This window comes from Macaca fascicularis, chromosome 2, assembly GCF_037993035.2.
Source record: "Macaca fascicularis isolate 582-1 chromosome 2, T2T-MFA8v1.1".
NCBI classification, from domain to species: domain Eukaryota; kingdom Metazoa; phylum Chordata; class Mammalia; order Primates; family Cercopithecidae; genus Macaca; species Macaca fascicularis.
The window spans coordinates 102,125,241-102,145,473 of NC_088376.1; the positions used below are offsets into that span (position 1 = coordinate 102,125,241).

Consider the following 20,233-nt stretch of genomic DNA (forward strand, 5'->3'; position numbering starts at 1 on the left):
GGTGGGGACCAATAGCCACCCCCTCTCCCCCCCTTGGCTATTGGGAGCCACCTCGCAGGGGGGTGAGCCACCCCCCGCGAGGTGGGGACCAATAGCCACCCCCTCTCCCCCCCTTGGCTATTGGGAGCCACCTCGCAGGGGGGTGAGCCACCCCCCGCGAGGTGGGGACCAATAGCCACCCCCTCTTCCCCCCTTGGCTATTGGGAGCCATGGTGGACTCACAGCCTGGTTACCGTATTTTGAGTAGTATCGTCTGCCTCTCTGGAAATAATGAACTGTTTCACAGACAGGTGTACACCCTCAGTGTATTGCTCTTGGGGCAAGAATATCATTAATTAGTACTCATCAATGATCGATTTTAATATTTATCAGTAATACTATCAATTAATAATTTTTTATTAATTACAGATAATTGTTTTAAATAGATTATGATCTACTCTAAGAATTATTTTTAATATTAATGTCATTTATCAATATTATTATTTCTTAATATTAATTATTAATTTTTTGCCAACATCCCTTAGTATTGATTAGAGTTACATTAGTTGTTGATATCATCATTTTATTATTAGTTGTGTTAATATTATTAATTATTAATACTAATCGTTAACATTTTTCACCAGTATTCATAGTATCTTAGTTTTGATTTTCAATATCTGTGATTAATATTAATTTTTATATTTATTAATATTAGTTATTAATAATCTTGTTTCTGATATCCTGCCAGGAGTGGATATTACTCCCAGTGTCGCAGAAAGTGTACACCCCTCTATGATGTTATTCCTAGTAGCCAGGGGTAAAGCAGGACATTATTGAAACTACCACAGTGTGTGTACATGCCGTCGGTCATGTTCCTTCCATCCAGGGTGGGAGAGGTTGATATGACTCCCAATATCACCGTGGGCGTGGACCTGCACCGTGATATTTTCCCTAACATCTAAAGGTGGAGAGGGTGATGTTTCTTCCGATTTCGCTGGGGTTGTACACCACCCCTGTTCTATGTTTCCTACTATCCAGCTGGCGAGAGGATGATATCAGTCTCAATATTGCAGGAGGTGTACACTCCTTGGTGATATTGTTCCTAATATCCAGGGACGGAGAGGATGATATCACTCCCATTAAAGCAGGGGGTGTACACCTCTTCTGTGACATTGTTCCTAATAGCCAGCCAGGGAGAGGAAGATATTACCGCCAATATCGCAGGGGTGTACACCCCCTTATGATATTGTTCCTTACATCCTGGGAGAGAGACGATGATACTAGTGGCAATGTCGCAGGGGTTGTACACACCCACTGTGCTATTGTTCCGAATAACACGACATGACTCCCAATATCACAGGGGGGGAGGTACATCCTCCTGTGATATTGTTTCTTATATTCAGGGGAGAGGATGATATGACTCCCAATATCACAGGGGTTGTACACACCTCCTGCGATATTGTTCCTAATGTCCCGAAGGGGAGAGCATAATATTACTCTCAATATCTCAGGGGGTGTACACCTCCTTTGTAATATTTTTCTTAATATCCATGATAGGAGAGGATGATAGGACTCCCAGTATGGCAAGAAGTGTACAGCCGGCTGTGATATAGTTCCTTACATCCAGGTAGGGAGAGGATGATGTTACTGCCCATATCGTACAAAGTGTAAAACCCCTTCGATATTTTGCCTACAATCCTGAGGGGAGAGGATGATGTTACTCCCAATATCGAAGAAGGTGTACACCCCCCTGGGACACTACGCCCAATATTCACGTTGGGAGACGATGACAATATGCCCAATATCGCAGGGGATGTACACCCACCCTAGGATATTGTTCCTATATCGAGAGTGGGAGAAGACGCTATTACTCCCAATAACGTAGGGGCTGTGGCTGTACACCCCTCCTGTGATATTGTTCTTTATATCCTAGGGAAGAGAGGATGATATTACACCCAATACCGCAGGGGGTGTACACCCACTCAGTGATGTTGTTCTTAATGTACTCCACCTCCCACCACGAGGGATATCGTTCCTAATATCCAGGGGAAGAGAGGATAACATTATGCCCAATATTGCTGGGGAGTATACACACCCTCTGTGATGTTGTTCCTAGTATCCAAAGGTAGAGACCATGATATTACTGGCCATATCGCAGGGGGTGTACACCCTTCTGTGATATCGTTTTTGACATTCAGTTGGGGGAGACGATCACATTAATCCCAATATCGCAGAAGGTGTACAGACCCCTGTGATGTGGTTCCTAATGTACAGGGGAAAGAGAAGAATATTACTCTCAATATCGCAGGTTGTGTATCCACCCTGTCCCCTGTATATTGTCCCTAATATGCAGAGGGGTGGAGGCTGACAGTACTCCCAATATCCCAGAAGGTGCACACACACCTGTGATATAGTTTCTAATATCCAGCGGGAAAGAGGCTGATTTTACTTTCGATATCGCACTGGGTGTACACCGCCCCCAACCCCGGGGTATCGTTCCTAATATCCAGGCGGGAAGAAGATGACATTGCTGACAATATCGAAGGGGGTGGACAACTCTTCTGTGATATGGTTCCTGATATCCAGGGGGTGAGTGGATGATGTGTACACCCCGCCTGTGATATGAATCCTAAAACCTAGAAGAAGAGAGAATGACATTGCTTCCAAAAACACACGGGGTGTACACCCACCCTGTGATATTGTTCCTGTCATCTAAAGGAAGAGATGATGATACTACTCCCACTACCGGAGAAGGTACACACCCCCCTGTGATATTGTTCCTCATAACTTGTAGGGGAGAGTGTGATATTACTTCCAATATGACAGTGGCTTGACACCCAGTCTGTGATATTGGTTCTGCACACCAACTCTGTGCCCCTCTTTTCCATGCGTTCTCTCCTCACTGTTGGAACCTCGGGGGAGGCTTTATCTCTGGTTACAGATGAAGAGACGAGGGGTCTGACAGGTTAAGCAAGTTTGTTACTGGAAAACGGTCCCGATCCAGACCCCAAGAGAGGTTTCTTGGATCTCACAGAAGAAAGAATTCGGGGCGAGTCCATCAAGTGAAAGCAACTTTATTAGGAAAGAAAAGGAATAAAAGAATGGCTACTCTGGCCGGGTGCAGCGGCTCACTCCTGTAATCCTAGAACTTTGGGATGCCGAGGCAGGTGGATCACCTGAGGTGAGAAGTTCGAGACCAGCCTGGTCCAACATGGCAAAACCCTGTCTCCACTAAAATACAAAACATTAACGGTGTGGTGGCAGGTGCCTGTAATCCCAGCTACTAGGAAGGCTGAGGCAGGAGAATCGCTTAACCCAGGAGGCGGAGGTTGTAGTGAGCCAAGATCATGCCATTGCATTCTAGTTCGGCCAACAGAGCAAGACTCCATCTCAAAAAAGAAAAAAAAAGAAAAAAAAAGAAAAAAAAGAATGGCTGCTCCATAGGCAGAGTGGCCCCAAAAGCTGCTGGTTGCCCATTTTCATGGTTATTTCTTGATCATACGCTAAACAAGGTTTGGACTATTCATGAGTGTTCCAGGAAAGGGGTGGGCAATTCCCAGAACTGAGAGTTTCTGCCCTCCCTTCCGAGACCATGTAGGGCAACCTCCAGATGTTGCCATGGCATCTGTAAACTGTTGTGGCGCTGGTGGGAGTGTCTTGTAGTAGTTAAGGCATTATAATTAGCACATAATGAGCTGTGAGGGCAATCAGAGGTCACTCTCGTTGCCATCTTGGGTTTGGGGCTTTGGCCAACTTCTTTACTGCAACCTGCTTTATCAGCAAGGTCTTTATGACCTGTATCTTATGGGGACCTCCTATCTCATCCTGTGACGAAGAATGCCTAGCCTCCTGGGAATGCGGCCCAGCAGGTCTCAGCCTCCCTTTTCCCAGCCCCCATTCAAGATGGAGTTGCTCTGGTTCACGTGCCTCTGACAAGTTGGCCTGGGTTGAGTGTTCCCTAGTGTGTGGTTGTTGGAGCTGTTCCTAGCAGTAACAGGTATTGTCAGTAGGAAACAGGCCTCTGTTAGCCCTGGGGCTGGCACTCTGCCCAAGTATGTCGGCCTCATTTTAGTGGTGACAAAACTGGGGCTCAGAGACATCAACTCCCTCATCTCGAACCCCCAGACTGTCAGTGGTGGGCTGGGGTTATGAATGTGGGGCTTGAAGACCCATCGTCTCCTCTGGTCCCCCAGTCTCTGCTGCCCAGGAGAAACAGGATCCCAGGATCCAGGCCCCTCATGGCACCAGCCAGGGTGGGTGGAGATGAGGAGGCACAGTTCCAAAGCCCCCCGGATTCTGAGGCAGGTCGGGGGCCGAGAGCAACCCGGACCTGCGGACCCCACCCCGAGAAGAATGGCTGCAGGTCCGGCCCAGCGGGCAGGAGGTCTGTGTCCTCAGTCAACGTGACGGCGCTTCCCGCTCCTCCAGCCAGCCAAGGCCGTGCCGTCTTCACGTTTCCAGTCATGCGGCCTCCTCTCCAATTCCCAAGCCCAACCCACAGAGACAGCGATCTGGGGTCAACGTGAGGTTTGTCAGCAGCTCTGACCCGCTGCTTCCCGCCAGCCCCGCGGCCCGTTCTGGAAAGCTCTCTGCTGTCCCCTGGTGGGGAGGCTCGGGGCAGGGCTCTGGTTGCAAGCATGGGGTCCCAGAACCTCCTGGCTCTGTCACCTCTGCTGGGTGGAACACCAACCCAGGACTGAAGCAGCAGATGGGTGCCTGATTCCTTATTATCAGAGCTCCGCCCACTGACAAGTCCCTCTCCGGGCCTCAGTTTCCTCTTCCATTAAACAAGGGGCTTGGGGGATACAAAGGAGAGGTAACAGCTTAGTGAGGATGGGAGGTTTCTTCTGGGGAGACGAATACATTTATGAAACTTGATGGCGTGAGTGGTTGCACAGGACTGTGAATGCACAAATGCCACATTATTTGCGTTGAAATAGTTAATTGCATGCGATGTGAACGTCACCTCATTTAAAGTGTTTAAAAGAGGGGCCTGGGAGAGTGCAGTGTATGCGAGAATCGCGTGGGACACCCACAGTCTCTAACCTCGGTTTCCTTGCCATAAACTGGCAGAGACCGTGTGAGCTGTGTTCCTGGGGCCCAGAGATTCTAAGAAGGAAAACCTGGGTTTCCAGGGACTGGGATGAGGGCTGGAGGCCGGAAGGGGAGGGGTATGTGGGGACGGCTGGGGGGCAGCCCAGATAAGGCTTTCAATACTGGGTACCAGCATCTACACAGGCGAAGATCCCCGCATCTCACTTCCCGCAGGGCTGACCAGTGGCCAGAGGTGGGACTGGCCAGGCCTGGCCCAACCAAGTCTGGGAGCAGAGGACACTGAGTGAGGGATCCCTGGGGCCACCCTCACTGGCCTGTGGCTCTCCTGACACCACAAGAGAGGTCCAGGAGCTGACCTTGGGTCCTAATGGGGGACATCTTCCTGGCTGCAGGCTGGCAGGGTGGTGTGGTGGTCAGTGTACTGGGCTCTGTGTCTCCGCCCCTACCTGCTGTGTGACGGTGGGCCAGACACCTAACCTCTCTGTGCCTCTATTTCTTCAATGGCGAACAGGGACACTAGCAGCCCCCACATCCAGGCACAGTGGCCTGAAGGTTAAAGGCAAGGGTGGCACGAGACCTACAGCAAGAACTCTGAGCAGGGAGAGCAAGGAGCTGCCCAGAGTTCCACCACCATCTCCCCCCTGGCCGCCGAGGAAACCGAGGCTCATGATGACCTGGCCCAGGTCTGTTGGACTCACAGTTGTTCTCATCCCCAAGATCAGAGGGCTGCCACCAGGGAAGGAGATGGCCCCCAGACACAGCCCAGGAAGCACACAGGGAAGGATGCCCTGGGGACTTCGGTATGTTATTGCAAAAAAAAAACCATTTATTGCTATTTGAACCCTGCTTTCATGCCTCCATTTCCCAGAAAATGAGCCACGGGAGACACCAGGAGAGGGAGGAGACCATCCTCCTTGCACAAAACCCACTCCCTCGGATGCTGTCCTCAGCGAGGGTGGCTGGGGGCCAACCAGGGGGCCCACCCGCAGAGTGGCAGAGGAGGCAGGTTGACCCTGTGGACGTTGAGCTCTGTGGCGAAGGTCCTGGCCTTCTGGTAGAAGAAGAGCGACTTCTCACGGTCCAGGAGGAAGTTGTGGGAGATGGCGGCCGGCCGCGTGTAGATCTTCAGCTGTGCCTTCTTGTTGCCCAGGTCCACGGCGGCTGCCAGTGCCAGCTGGTAGTACCCGGCTGCATCAAACAGGTCCTGAAGGGGACAGGTCATGCTCAGCAAGAGGGGGACTTGGAGCCCGTCTTCCCAGAGGCCGTTCCTGTCTCCAGGTCATTCCACATGTCCAGCCAATGCTGGCTCACCCCATGAACCCCGAAGCCTGTGACACTGCTGTGGTCTCAGCTGCAGGAGGTGGGGACGACACTGACACCCCGGAAGCCTTCCTGACTGCCCCTACGCCCCACTCACCCCAAGTGTCCTGCCCCAGTGCCACCCTCTCTGCAGGCAGTGGCTGCTTTCCCCATGGGCTGAGGTCAGGGCAGATCCTGCCTGCTCTGAGAGTTCCATGCAGGGCCCGTGGCTCCAAGCCACAGCAGGGGCACAGCGTTGAGTGACCCAGGCTCCCCTCTGGCCCCTGTCCATGCTGACCATTTCCAGGCCCTCCACGGGACAGGCCAGGTACAAAACCATCTCACAGGTGTTCTATCTGGCAATGTTCCCTGAAATATTGACGGAGTGTGACTCCCCAGACATCCACTCCCATTTTCAATGCATCTTTGGCTCAAACTCACCATCCCTGGGTTGGGATGCCGTCTCCCAGACCTCCTCCTTGACCCTCCCATCCCCCACCCGGCTTCTCCCCAGGCGCCTCCTCCACATGGGGTCACCCAAGGGACCTCTCTAAGACCCATGCCTAGCCTGTCCCTCTACCATCTCAAGATGACTCCCAGGGCCAAGGACAAAGTCCAAGATGCAGCAGTCCATTCCCCCACTGCCCCGCCCCACACACGGCGCAGGGGCGTGAGAAGGCCCCGAGTCACCGCCACTGCTCATCCAATGCCCCTCGGCCCAGCCGAACACTGGGCTCTGTGCTGGGTGCGTGGCTGAGCCTAACGTCCTTGCTCCCAGTCTGAGGGACCTGGGAGTGAACACTGACCACACAGGGTGGCCCGGGCTGTGGCAGAGGGAAGCCCAGGAGCCTGTGGGGGGCCCAGGAGGCCCCAGACTCAGCCAGGGGTGGAAGGCAAAGGCTTCCTGAAGGGGTGGGGACATCCCAACTAAACAGGAAGGAGCCAGCCAATGCATATGTCTCTGCGTGTGCCTGTGCATGTGTCTGTGCATATGTGGGTGCCTGTGTGTCTGTGCGTGTTTGTGTGCCTGTGTGTGCGTGTCCGTGTGTGTGCCTGTGTGCATGCCTGTGTGTGTGTGCGCGCCTGTGTGTGCGTGTGCCTGTGCCCGTGTGCATTTGCGTGTGCATTTCCATGTGCCTGTAGTGTGTGCAGCAGCTAGTGAGTGGCAGGCTGAGCCAGGACACACCTAATCCTCCCTATTCCAGGGCTCGCTCTCACGTGTAGACTAAAGGGGACCCCTTTTTAGAGGCAATTGGCAAAGATGCCCATTTACCCCTGCCTCTCTGCCAGCCTTCCAGGCCCCATGCAGCCCGGCTTTTTCTCCTACTCCTCTGGGCCCTGGGTCCAGAGCCTACTATACAAGGAGGAGGGTGTAGTCTTGGAAAGACAGCCGCCCTTGGGGAATTCCAAGTGGGCCTCCCTGTGGGAAGCTGGCCTGCGCTGACAGCATAGTCACGATGAGGCCCAGAGGGCTGTGCATGGGAAGGAGGTGAAGGAGGGCTGTGCATGGGAAGGAGGTGAAGGAGGCCTCTGCCCCTCAACCCCAACCGTGGACTTTGGCCTCTCAGGTACTACTTGGCCCTTTCCTTCCTCCTGGGCAAGCGGAGTGGGTGGCAGGCTTGACCAAAAGAGATAAAGGCCTCTTCTGGGAGGCCCGTCCCCCTGGGTCCCAGGCGAGCCCCTGAGCGGTGAGCAGCGTCCCTCTGGGTCTGACACTTGGCACCTCCCTGTCTGGCTGGGACTTGGGAGGCCACAGGGACCACTTCTGACCACCAAGTGTCGCCAGCACTGGGCGGGGGCCTCCCGGGCAGCCCCAGGCCTGCGGTGGGGGATACGGGGTGGGGTCTTAGGGCTGCCCCAGCTCCTCATGTTGTTCTAAGGCCCCCAAGATCTCGGCCCCAGGACTGGAGTGCCCTGGCCCCTCAGCCCATAAGGAGCACTGACGCGGTGCCGGTGCGATGCTGAGGAGGGGCGGTGCCTGCTGGGCAGAGGGGTGGAGACACCCCAGGTCTGAGTCTGACAGTCCCAGCTCTCCACCCCTGCAGGGCTGGGGGCAGAGGGAGCACAGCACCTCCCCTCGAGACAGACCCGACCCAGCAAGGCCTCAGCCTGGCTGGCTCAGGCCCCACCGCACCTGCCCCGAGCTGGGGTTTCCCTGTCTGTGAACCCAATGGTAAGACACTGGTCCCACCCCACCCTTCCTGGGTGATGTGAAGATTCAAGGTGTCTCGGGGCTCCAGGAGGGAGTTGCTCAGTGCAGGCTGGCACCCTGGGCAGGCTTCCTAGACGAGGCGCCAGGATTTGGGTTGGATCTTGCAACGTTGATTCAATGTGAGGATGATGCCGTCCTCCGAAATGTCCTTCTCCCGACCCTGTTTTCTTTGTTAAATGCAACTTGACACTTGACTGTCAAGAATCAGCTTTGGTGTCATCTCCTCCAGGAGGGCCCCCCGACTACAATCCTCCTTCTTTACCCAGAGGACACCATTGCCCACTCATGTGTCAGCCTCCCGGGATGAGACAGTTCTTGAGGGTGGGGCCTGGCCAGCTTGGGAGCTGGGTTGTATCTGCTGACCTTGCCGGCTCCTCCAGCCACGTGCAGAGCTCCAGGGAGGCCACTGGGCCATTCCTAAGGAAGGCTGGAACCCAGGCCTCTGGGGTCTGGGTGGAGATCCCACTCCAAGGGGGCCAGGAACACCCCAAGCCCTGCCCCTCCCCACCCACCTTCAGGTCGTAGAAGATGATGTCACCGAGCACCAGGTACACCTTCACGTAGTAGAGGGTCTCCTCGTCGAACTCTAGCGGCGAGTTGCAGAGCTACAGGACCTTGAGGTAGAAGTGCTTTGCCAGCTTGCCATGACCCAGCTGATGGTGCAGGGCGGCCAGCCGGTGGTAGGCCATGCGCTCGTTCAGCTGGTCCCCTGGGGTGCAGGCCAAAGGGGCAGGTGTGAGGACGTGGCTCCCTGGGGCAGGGAGGGCACAGGCCCCTCAGGAGCAGGTATGCAGACCCCAGGCAGCACACCTGGCTTGCCTCCAGGCACCTGCGGTCACCTGGGCAGCTCTGGCCAGTCCCTTCTGGGTTCCCAGACTCACTTTCCCATCTGCAAAGCAGAATTAATAAGGCCTGCCCCTGTCTACTGTGAGGCTTTGGCAAAGTCGGACTTGGATGGCCCAGCTCTGTGCCTACACATAGCCACCTGCCTATGCTCACTGGTTTTAACCAGGGGAGCCCAAAAGCCATGCAGTCCAGGTGCTCCCAGGCACCCCAGCTCCAGGCAACCCACAGACATAACATCCGACTCCTCCTGGGTGTGTCACAATCAGAGCCCCCTACTTTGGGGAGTCAGCTGCACACCTACTGTGTACTGGGCCACAGGGCACAAGGCGCTGGGGCATGTGGCCTGCCTAGGGTTCCCTGTCTCTGGAGGGGGACAGATGACCCTGGCACAGCACCAGGGGATGCCCGGCCTTAAGGGGCAGACTGTTGGAAGGGGAACTGGGATTTTATCAGCCAGAGAGCTGTGTGGTTGATGAGGGTGGGAAGGGTACAAGAGAAAGGGAATATGCCACTCGGCCTGGCACATACAGGGACCAACGAGATGCCTGGCATGTCTGGAAGGCAGAGGGCACACTGGGCGGCCCTTGTGGTCAGCAGCGGGAACAGGCAGAGGAAACAGAGCTCAGTCAGGCAGGGAGCTCTGCACTGCGTGAGAGACCTCGGGCAGTGCCCCACAGCCGGACGGGGAAGCCAGTTGGGTAGATCTGCCTGCCTGGACAGGAGACCAGGAAAATCCAGCAGCTGTTTCAGCTCCTGCCCTGCAGACCTGGAGGCTGGGCTCTGGCAAAGTGTGGGTCCTGGCAGGGTGGGGGCTCAGGGGACTTACCCAGAGTGATGCTGAGTGCTAGGGCCACGTAGGCAAACTCCAAGCACTCCTGGGGATTTTCCAGTGTGGCCAGCAGTGCCACCAGCTTGTTGCACAGCTGTAGCTGCAGCGCCGCCTTGCGGTTGCCCGTAGTCATTGCCAGGGCCAGGACCCGGTCCTACCACACAGGCAGGTGGCTCAGGTTTCCCGTAGCACCCACCTTGCCCAGCGCCCTCCTCAGAGCTCAAACATGTGCTTGGAGCTTCCCACACCCCAGCTACCCCTGCACCTCCACACAGCTCTGTGCTCTGGGATAACACACAGTTCAGACACCCAAGTTGGGGGCTGAAGAATCACCTGAGGCCCATCCAGCTACACCCGGCAGCCTCAGACCCGTCTCTCCCACCTGGGCACCGGGGGTCTGACTCAGGGGAGCCAGCACTCCTCTCTGCTCTAAAAACACCACATTTATCTGTGCCCAGGGCTGAGCCACACCGTGAGCTCAGAGGAAGGGAGAAGCCATCCCACTTCCGGGTGCATGCAGACCTGGGCCTCCCACTGACATGCTGTGTGTCCTCTGACATGTCCCTGTGCCTCTCTGAGCCTCAGTTTCCTCATCTGAAAGATGGGGACAGAACTTTCCGCTCATGGTTGCTTGAGATCATCAGGTACAAGGGTAGAGCCATTGTCACATCCAGGCCCCGAGCGTTTTTCCCGGGCAGGGGCACGGTCAATATCATGCCCGGTGAGACCACTTGGAAACTAGCATGTGCATGGGTGGCCCTGCCTCCAGGTGGGAGGCCTCTGCCCTGCCACACCTGTGCCTCAGCCCTCCAGGTGCCCCCCTGAGGCCCACCCACATCAGCCCACAGGCCAGCTCACCCACATCAGCCCACAGGCCAGCTCACCCGGTAGAAGGACACAGCTTTCTCCCGCTCCCAGGCCCCACTGACGAAGATGTCTCCAGCTGCCTCAAACAGCTCCAGCCCCAGGTTGGGGTCGCCTGTGTACAGGAACACATTCTGTGCCACCTGAAAGGAGACAGAAGTTCCCTCAAGACCCACACCTGGTGAGGTAGCCACGCCCACCTTTTCCAGCCTCCTTCCTCTCACACACTACAGGTACACCTGAGCATTTTTCAGACCCTGTGCATTAGGGCTGCCCCCACCACTGGCATGAGGACAATGAACTGATGCACCTGAGTGCCAGGAGATGACTGAGCAGCTGCAGCCCAGGAGCCCGACACCTGTGAATCCTACCACCAGGGCTAGCCGTAGCCCACTCCCCCTGCACTCAAACCAGTCTCCGTGGCCCCCAGATTGCTGGGAGCCCATCCCCTGGCTCCTTTCTGCGTTGCCACATCCCTGCCACATCAACAGTGTTTGTGGGTGGGCCTGGTCCCCTCTTGGCCATGAGCTCTTGATCCCTCTCCTCAGCTCAAGGAGGTATACAGCAGGTGCTCAGTAATGAAAGCTTCACCAGGCTTGTGGGCTTCACAATTTGTTCCAGATCACACTGTGTTTGGGAAAGCCTCTGAAAACAGCCACTATGATAGATTCATTTTGTAAGGAAATGTGCCACCTGGTGCTTGGAGCAAGTTCTTCTGTGTGTTAACTGAGTGGTCACATTATTTGAGCATGTGCTGTATTTGAGCAGGTGCTGGGCACTGTGAGGGGCCGCGCCTCTGCCCTCAGGGAGAAGATGCTGGCCACTGGGGGAGGATATGAGGGAACCAGTTGGAGGGAGGAAAAAGGCACACAACAGGTGCTCAGCAGTGGCTTAGGAATGAGTGGATGGATGGATGAATGGATGAGGAGATGTAGACACATGGATGGATGGATGAGTGTGTAGATAGATTAATGCTGGGATGGATGGATGGATGGATGGATGGATGGATGGATGGATGGATGGATGGACGGACGGACGGGTGGGTGGATGGATGGGTGGATGGGTGGATGGATGGATGGATGGATGGATGGATGGATGGATGGATGGATGGATGGGTGGAATGATGTGTGTATGTCTGTATGTATGTATGGGTGGGTAGATAATGTATGGATGGGTGGAGGGTAGATGATGTATGTGCATATGGATGGATAGATGGTGGATAGATGAATGTATGGATAAACAAACTGACAGATAGATGAATGGAGGGATGGATTAATAGGTAGATTGGTGGGTGGATGGATGAATGATGGATGGATGGACGAACAGTGAATGGATGGATGGGAGAAAGGATGGATGATGGAAGGATGGATGGATGGATGAATGGATGATGGATGGATGGAAGGATGAACAGGTGGATGGATGGATGATGGAAGCATGGATGGATGATGGAAGCATGGATGGATGATGGATGGATGGATGAATGGATAAAAGGATATGTGGATGGATGATGGATGGATGGAAGGATAAACAGGTGAATGGATGGATGATGGAAGGATGAACAGACAGATGGATGGAACAACAGGTGAATGGATGGATAGACGGGTGAATGGATGGATAAAAGGATGGGTGAATGATGGATGGATGAATGGACAGATGGATGGACAGATGGATGGATGAATGGACAGATGGATGGATGATGGATGGATGGATGGATGGATGGATGGATGATGGATGGATGAACAGATGAATGGATGGATGATGGAAGGATGGATGGATGAATGGATAAATGGATAGATGGATGAATGATGGATGGATGAACAAGAGGTGAGTGGATGGTTGATGGAAGGATGGATGGATGACAGATGGATATATGGATGAATGGATAAATGGATGAATGGATAAATGGATGAATGGATAAATGGATGAATGGATGAATGATGGATGAATGGTGGATGGATGAATGGTAGATGGATGGAAGGATGAACAGGTGGATGGATGGAAGGAGGAACAGGTGAATGGATGGTTGATGGAAGGATGAATGGACGGATGGATGGATGAACAGGTGAATGGATGGATAGACAGGTGAATGGATGGATGATAAATGGATGGATGATAAAAGGATGGATGATAAAAGGATGGATGGATGAATGGACAGATGGATGGATGATGGCTGGATGGATGATGGATGGGTGGATAAATGGATGGATGGATGGATGATGGATAGATGGAAGGATGAACAGATGAATAGATGGATGATGGAAGGATAGATGATGGAAAGATGGGTGGATGATGGAAGGATGGATGGATGGATGAATGGATAAATGGATGGATGGAAGGATGAACAGGAGGTGAGTGGATGGATGATGGAAGGATAGATGGATGATAGATGGATGGATGGATATATGGATGAATGGATAAATGGATGGATGGATGGATGAATGATGGATGGATGGAAGGATGAACAGGTGAATGGATGGATGATGGAAGGATGGATGGATGAATGGACGAACAGGTGGATGGATGGTGGCTGAATGAATGGATGATAAAAGAATGGATGAATGATGGATGGACGAATGGATGGATGGATGGATGGACGATAGATGGATGAATGGAAGGATGAACAGGTGAATGGAAGGATGAACAGGTGAATGGATGTATGATAGAAGGATGGATGGATGGATGGAAGGATGAGCAGGTGAGTGGATGAATGATGGAAGGATGGATGGATGATGGATAGATGGAAGAATGAACAGGTGAATGGATGACGGAATGATGGAAGAATGGACGGAGAGATGGATGAACAGGTGAATGGATGGATGGATGATAAAAGGATGGATGATGAATGAATGGATGGATGGATGGACAGCTGAATGAAAGCATCATGGATGGATGGAAGATGGTTGGATGGATAATGGAAAGACGGATGGAAGGATGGATGGAAGGATGGACGAACAGGTGAATGGATGGACGAAGAGGTGAACAGAAGCATGATGGATGGATGGATGGATAGAAGGATGAACAGTTGGATGGATGATGGAAAGATAGATGGAAGGATGGATGGATGGACGAACAGGTGAATGGATGGATGGACAGGTGAATGGATGGATGATAAAAGGATGGATGGATGATAGATGGATGGATGGACGGAGGGATGGATGGATGGACGGAGGGATGGATGATGGATTGATGGATGGATGCGTGGAAAGACAAATAGGTGAATGGATGGATGATGGAAGGATGGAAGGATGGATGGATGGATGATAGATGGATAGATGGAAGGACCCACAGGTATATGGGAAGATGATGGAAGAATGGATGGATGATGGATGGATGGATGGAAGGATGAGCAGGTAAACAGATAGATGATGGAAGGATGAATGGATGGGTGGATGGACAGGTGAATGGATGGATAGACGGGTGAATAGATGGATGAGAAAAGGATGGATGAATGATGGATGGATGGATGGATGGATGGATGGATGGACAGATGGATGGATGGATGGATGAACAGGTAAATAGATGATGGAAGGATGAATGGATGGGTGGATGGACAGAGAGTGAACAGCACAGGGGTCCTCCTGCATCCCTTGCCACTCACCTGGATGTACAGGTCCACCAGCTCGCTCTGCTGCAGGCTGTAATAGATCTTCCCTGCTTGCAGCCAGGCACGCGCCTCCTTCTCTTTCTTCTGAAGATCAATGAAAATCCCCAGACTTCATTTAGTGTAGTCCAGAGTGGATTTGTAGGCCCTGGAATCAGACACAGGTGTCAGAACAAGGGCTTTCATCCTCCTGGAACCAGTCTGCCTCCTCCTGTGGGTCTGGTGACAGATGAATCTGGAATGTGCGGACTGGGAACGGCCCTCTTGTGTGTGCAGTGTTCTGCCCTTCCCAAGCTGCTAGGAGGGCCAGGGTGAACACACACAGCATGGAAAAGATGAAGGACATCCTTCTGAGGGAATTGAGCATCATGCTGCCCTGTAGCAGGAGGAGTGTGCTAGTCCATCTCCCCTGCCTCCCAGACATGGCCTGTGTCTTCTCCACACGCACCAGGAGCCGTTAGTGTTCAGAGGCTATCTGGGCCGATGGTTCTCAAGGTGTGCAGGTATCACAGTCACCCGGAGGCCTGTCCCTATAGCTTGCTGGCCCTGCCCACAGAGCTTCCGGCTCCACAGGCCTGGGGCAGGCCCTAGAACTCCCACTTGCCACAGGCTCCTAGGTGACATAGATGCTGCTCTGCTGGTCCAGGGACTACACTTTGAGAAGCATGGCTCTAGCACACTGGCCCATTTTCCTTCTGTGAACCTGAGACCAAGACTGGAGCCAGTCTCCCAGGTCCCCATGGAATCTGGCTCCTTCCCTGCTCTCTCAGTAAGTCCGACACTCGAGGGGGTGTGACTGCAGCAATGTCACTGGGCCCTGTGGGTGGGGTGGCCAGGGCCATGGTTACCCCACCAGGTCAGGATGCTTGGGGGAAGCCGAGTAGGCCACATATGGGATGTGAGACCTTGAAACCCTGCCCCAGGGAAGCAGGTGACACAACTGGCTCTGTCTTCTGTGGGAGAGAAGCCACAGGTGGCTGCTGTGGTCACATTTAAGGGGACAGATGAAGGCCAGGAGTGAAGATTCAGGGCAGGCAGAGGTCAGATGACAAAAGCCACCATAGTAGGAAGAACAGCCCAGAGTGCACGTACTGCCTCTGCTGGGGTGGAGATGACCTTTGACCCAACAAGGGAGGCTCAAGCTGGGACTCACGGGCCAGCAGCAGCCCTGGAACGACCCCAGGCCCACCAGCTCAAAGCATCTGATGCCAAGGAACCAAATGATCAAAAGGAGAGGGGCTGCTAGGGTCCTGGGCCAGCTTTCTTGTGCCCCCCTCCCTGCCCTGCCCGTCCCCACCTCCACCACCGCAAAGCCAGCCCTTACCGCTCGGTACCCAGGGACAGGTAGAGCTGACTGATGGTCTCCAGGGGCTGCCCCTCCAGCACCTTGTCGGCCACCTTGCGGGCCAGGGAGAGCTGGAGCTCATGGTAGATGACACACTGGGCCTCGCTGGGCATGACGGTGCCGTAGAAGTAGCACAGCCGCTGGACGGCCCACAGCTGGCCTGGGCAGAAGACAAAATGGAAGATGTTAGTCTCCCAGCGTCGAAGCGAGGCTGGCTGGGCTCGGAGGCCCCTGCGCCATGCTTGCCTCTTTCACACCTCTGTGAGCCTGGGCCCCATAGGTGGGGAGACTGAGCACAGACAGGCCATGCACCCATTTCAGGACAGATTCCGAACACACAGTCACATGGGCACACCTTGGTGCAGATGCTCATGGTAGAGGCCGGCCTTCTTTACAACTCCCAGGGCCGAGGTCCTGGCCAGGCTCGGCCCCTGCACCAGGCCATCTATTTCTGCTTCACAAAGCCTCTCTGGCCAGGACCACGGCCGCCTTCAGCCTGAGCTGATGAGGCCAGGGGCACAAGTAGCCCCTGTCGCAGATGGAACCCTGAGAGAGCAAAGCCAAGCGTCATGTCTGCCACATACGGCATCATGTTGGGGGAACGGGGTTCAAAGCTGGGCCCTGGCGGTGGAAAGCTTCTGATTTTCTAGTGCCAGAAACATTCCGGAGATTAACACAAGAAACCAGGTACGCCGAATGGACATCTGTTACACACACCACCCAACAACAGCTGAATACACAGTCCTCTCGAGCACCCATGGGACATTCCCCATGACAGACCATGTGCCAGGCCACAAAATGAGCCTCAGTGAATGGAGAAGGTCTGAGACCAAAGCAGAGGTGTTCTTCAGCTGTACTGGCATGAAACTGGAAATCAACAGTGAAGGAAATGTGAGAAATTCAAAAATATGTGGAAATTACACACTCCTAAACAACCAGTGAGTCAAAGAGACCATCAGGGAAACTGAAAACTAATTTGAGAAGAATGCAAACAAATGCACAGCCCGGGCCAGCGCGGTGGCTCACGCCTGTCATCCCAGCACTGTGGGAGGCCGAGGCGGGAGGATCGCTTGAGTCCAGGAGTTTGAGAACAGCCTGGGAAACATGGTGAAATCCCGTCTCTATAAAAAAATAAAATATAAAAATTAGCCGGGTAGGGTGGTGCACGTCTGTAATCCCAGCTACTCGGGAGGCTGAGGCATGAGAATGGCTTGAACCTGGGTAGAAGTTGCAGTGAGCCAAGATTGCACCACTGCACCCCACCCTGGGCAATAGAGCAAAACTCTGTCTTTAAAAAAAAAAAAATAGCACAGTGTACCAAAAATTCCAAGATGCAGCTAAGGCAGTGCTGAAAGGGAAATTTATAACTGTAAATGTCTACATTCAAAGAAAGAAGAAAAATCTCAAATCAAAAACCTAACCTTCCACCTTGAGAAACTAGAAAAAGAATGAACTAAACCCAAAGCAAATAAAAGGAAGAAAATAATAAACATGAGAGTGGAAATGGGAAGTAAAAATACAGAGAATGGAAAAACAAAAGAGATAATCAACAGAACCAAAAGTGGGTTTTTTGAAAATAATAACAAAATTGACAAATCTTTCACCAGACTGACCAAGAAAAGAAAGAGGGACACAAATGACTGAAATCAGAGACTGAGCACCATGGCTCACGCCTGTCATCCCAGCGCTTTGTGAGGCCGAGGTGGAAGGATCACTGAGGCCAGCATTCAAGACCAGCCTGGGGGAACATGATGAGACCCCATCTCTAATAAAAAGAAATAAATAAAAAATTAAAAACCCAAGTTTCTAAAATGAGAAATGAAAGAGGAAACATTATTGCCAACCTGACAGAAATAAAAGGATTCCATGAAAACACTACGAACAACTCTACACCAACAAATCAGACCATCTAGACACAACAGCCAAACTCCTAAAATGACACAAACTACCAAAAATGACTCAAAAATGACCCCAAGTAAGCATGTGGGGTATCAGCCCCGCCCTCGGTCTCCTCGACCGTTCAGCGCAGGGTGGGGAGATAGGGAAGCATGATCCCTGTTCCCTGGCCTGCATTTCCAAGTCTGAATCCCCCAGCACCCTGGGGAGGGCCTCGTAGGAGGAGGTGCCACAGGCTATTGTGCCAGGAGCCACGGGAGGCTGCAGTGGGGGTTGGGGCGCTGGATTCCTGGAGGGTCTCCTTCCAGTCAAAGAATGCCCCTGGGGAAGAAGCCTGGGTCTGAACCTCCCAACCCTCCTTGGGCAGATGTGTGGGACCGGGGCCCCTTCACACGGTCCTTCCCAAAATCTCATCCCTCCTAGGGCCAGGAGTGGGTGCCAGGCCTGTGCTGGGAAATGGGCAGATTTGGCCACAGCCCCTGGGGCTCTGGTCCAGGCCACAGGAGGCAGCTCTGAGTGGTCTCACGATGCCATGACAAAGCGCTGCAAGGCAGAGGGGACCCACAACAGTATCCCTTGTCTCGGCCATTTCCCTGGACTCAACTTCCTCATCTATCCTCTGCGGCCTAGATTTCGGACAGCCCTGCCCACCTACTGTCCATTCACTGCTCAGTCTGCAGTGACTATTGGATAGCACTCCATGGCTCCCCAGTGCTCTTGGGGAAAAGGCCAAGCCACAGCCTGAGGCCCCAGGCCCTGCTTAGCTCTCCAGAAGAGCTTCTCACCATCCAGCACCCAACCCACGCACTCCTAACTCTGCACCTCCCTGCATAAGCCCTGCTCACTCACCCCCGCTCACACCCCACTTATCCCCGCTCACACTTCTGCTCACTCACCCCAATCACACCTCCGCTCACTCACCCCCACTCACTCATCTCCACTCACACTCCCGCTCACTCACCCCATCACACCTCCGCTCACTCACCCCCACTCATCTCCACTCACACTCCCGCTCACTCACCCCCATCACACCTCCGCTCACTCACCCCCACTCAGTCATCCCCGCTCACACTCCTGCTCACTCACCCCCATCACACCTCCACTCACTCACCCCCACTCACTCATCTCCACTCACACTCCCGCTCACTCATCCCCACTCACTCACCACCGCACCCCACTCATCCCAGCTCACACTCCTGCTCACTCACTCCCATCACACCTCTGCTCACTCACCCCCACTCACTCATCCCTGCTCACTCACCCCCATCACACCTCCGCTCACTCACCACCACTCACTCATCCCCGCTCACACTCCCGTTCGCTCACCCCCACTCACTCACCCCCACTCACTCACCCCCACTCAATCACCCCCACTCACTCACCGCCGCTCACACCCCCTTCATCCCCGCTCACTCACCCCCACTCGCTCACCCCTGCTCACACCCCACTCATTCCCGCTCACACTCCCACTCTCTCACCCCCATCACACCTCCACTCACTCACCCCCACTCACTCATCCCCGCTCACTCACCCCCACTCACTCACCACCACTCACCCCCACTAGCTTATCCCTGGTCCTTCACACAGGCTACACCACCAGCCCCTCCCCCACCACCTATTACTTGACTAAATCCTCTCAACCCTCTGGTCCCAGACTAAGAGTCTTCCCTAACCCGGGGCCAAGTGCTGCCCCGCCATCACGCCACTCACCCTTTTGTGGCTTCTCTGGCCTAAAGCTCACATTCTCACGCTCAGTCCCTGCCACCCGAGGACCCCACAAGCCCCATTTATGGGTGGGGCCTGGCACACACTGCACAACGAGCTGCTTTTGCATGAACTGCTCTGCGGCTTTGGGCAATCACCCGCCCCATGTCCTCTGTGAAGTGGGATGACAGGTGCGCAGGCTGCCAACACACCAAGCAGATAACACGGGCACAAGAACCGGCGTTCAGGGCCTGGCTCATGGAGGGGCCCCAAGTCCCAGCTCAGCAGAGCCTGTCTTGATCCCAGGGTTATGGCTAGGGATTCCCAGCATGCAGGACTTTCCGTGCTCAAGGCAGCATGGTCCCTGGGCAAAGTGGGAAGAGCTGGCTGCCCCAGTAGGGCAGAGGGCCTGGCCCTGCGTGGGAACCGCCTGTCTCCAGGGCGCTTGCCAACATCTGCTGCTGGCCATGACTCAGCACTTTCGATGGTAGAAAAACCACCACTTGTTTCTGAATCACAAACCCCAGGTGTGCCCTGACGCGAGTGGCCCCGGAAGGCGCACAGGAGGAACCGGGGCACTCACTCTCCACAAGGCCCATCTCC

At 54.0% G+C, this 20,233-nt stretch overlaps 1 pseudogene; it reads right to left on the bottom strand.

The window, feature by feature from the left end:
* Positions 1–5,837: 5,837 nt before the first annotated feature.
* Positions 5,838–19,782, bottom strand: LOC135969454 (SH3 domain and tetratricopeptide repeat-containing protein 1-like; annotated as a pseudogene).
* Between the last annotated feature and the right edge of the window lie 451 nt (positions 19,783–20,233).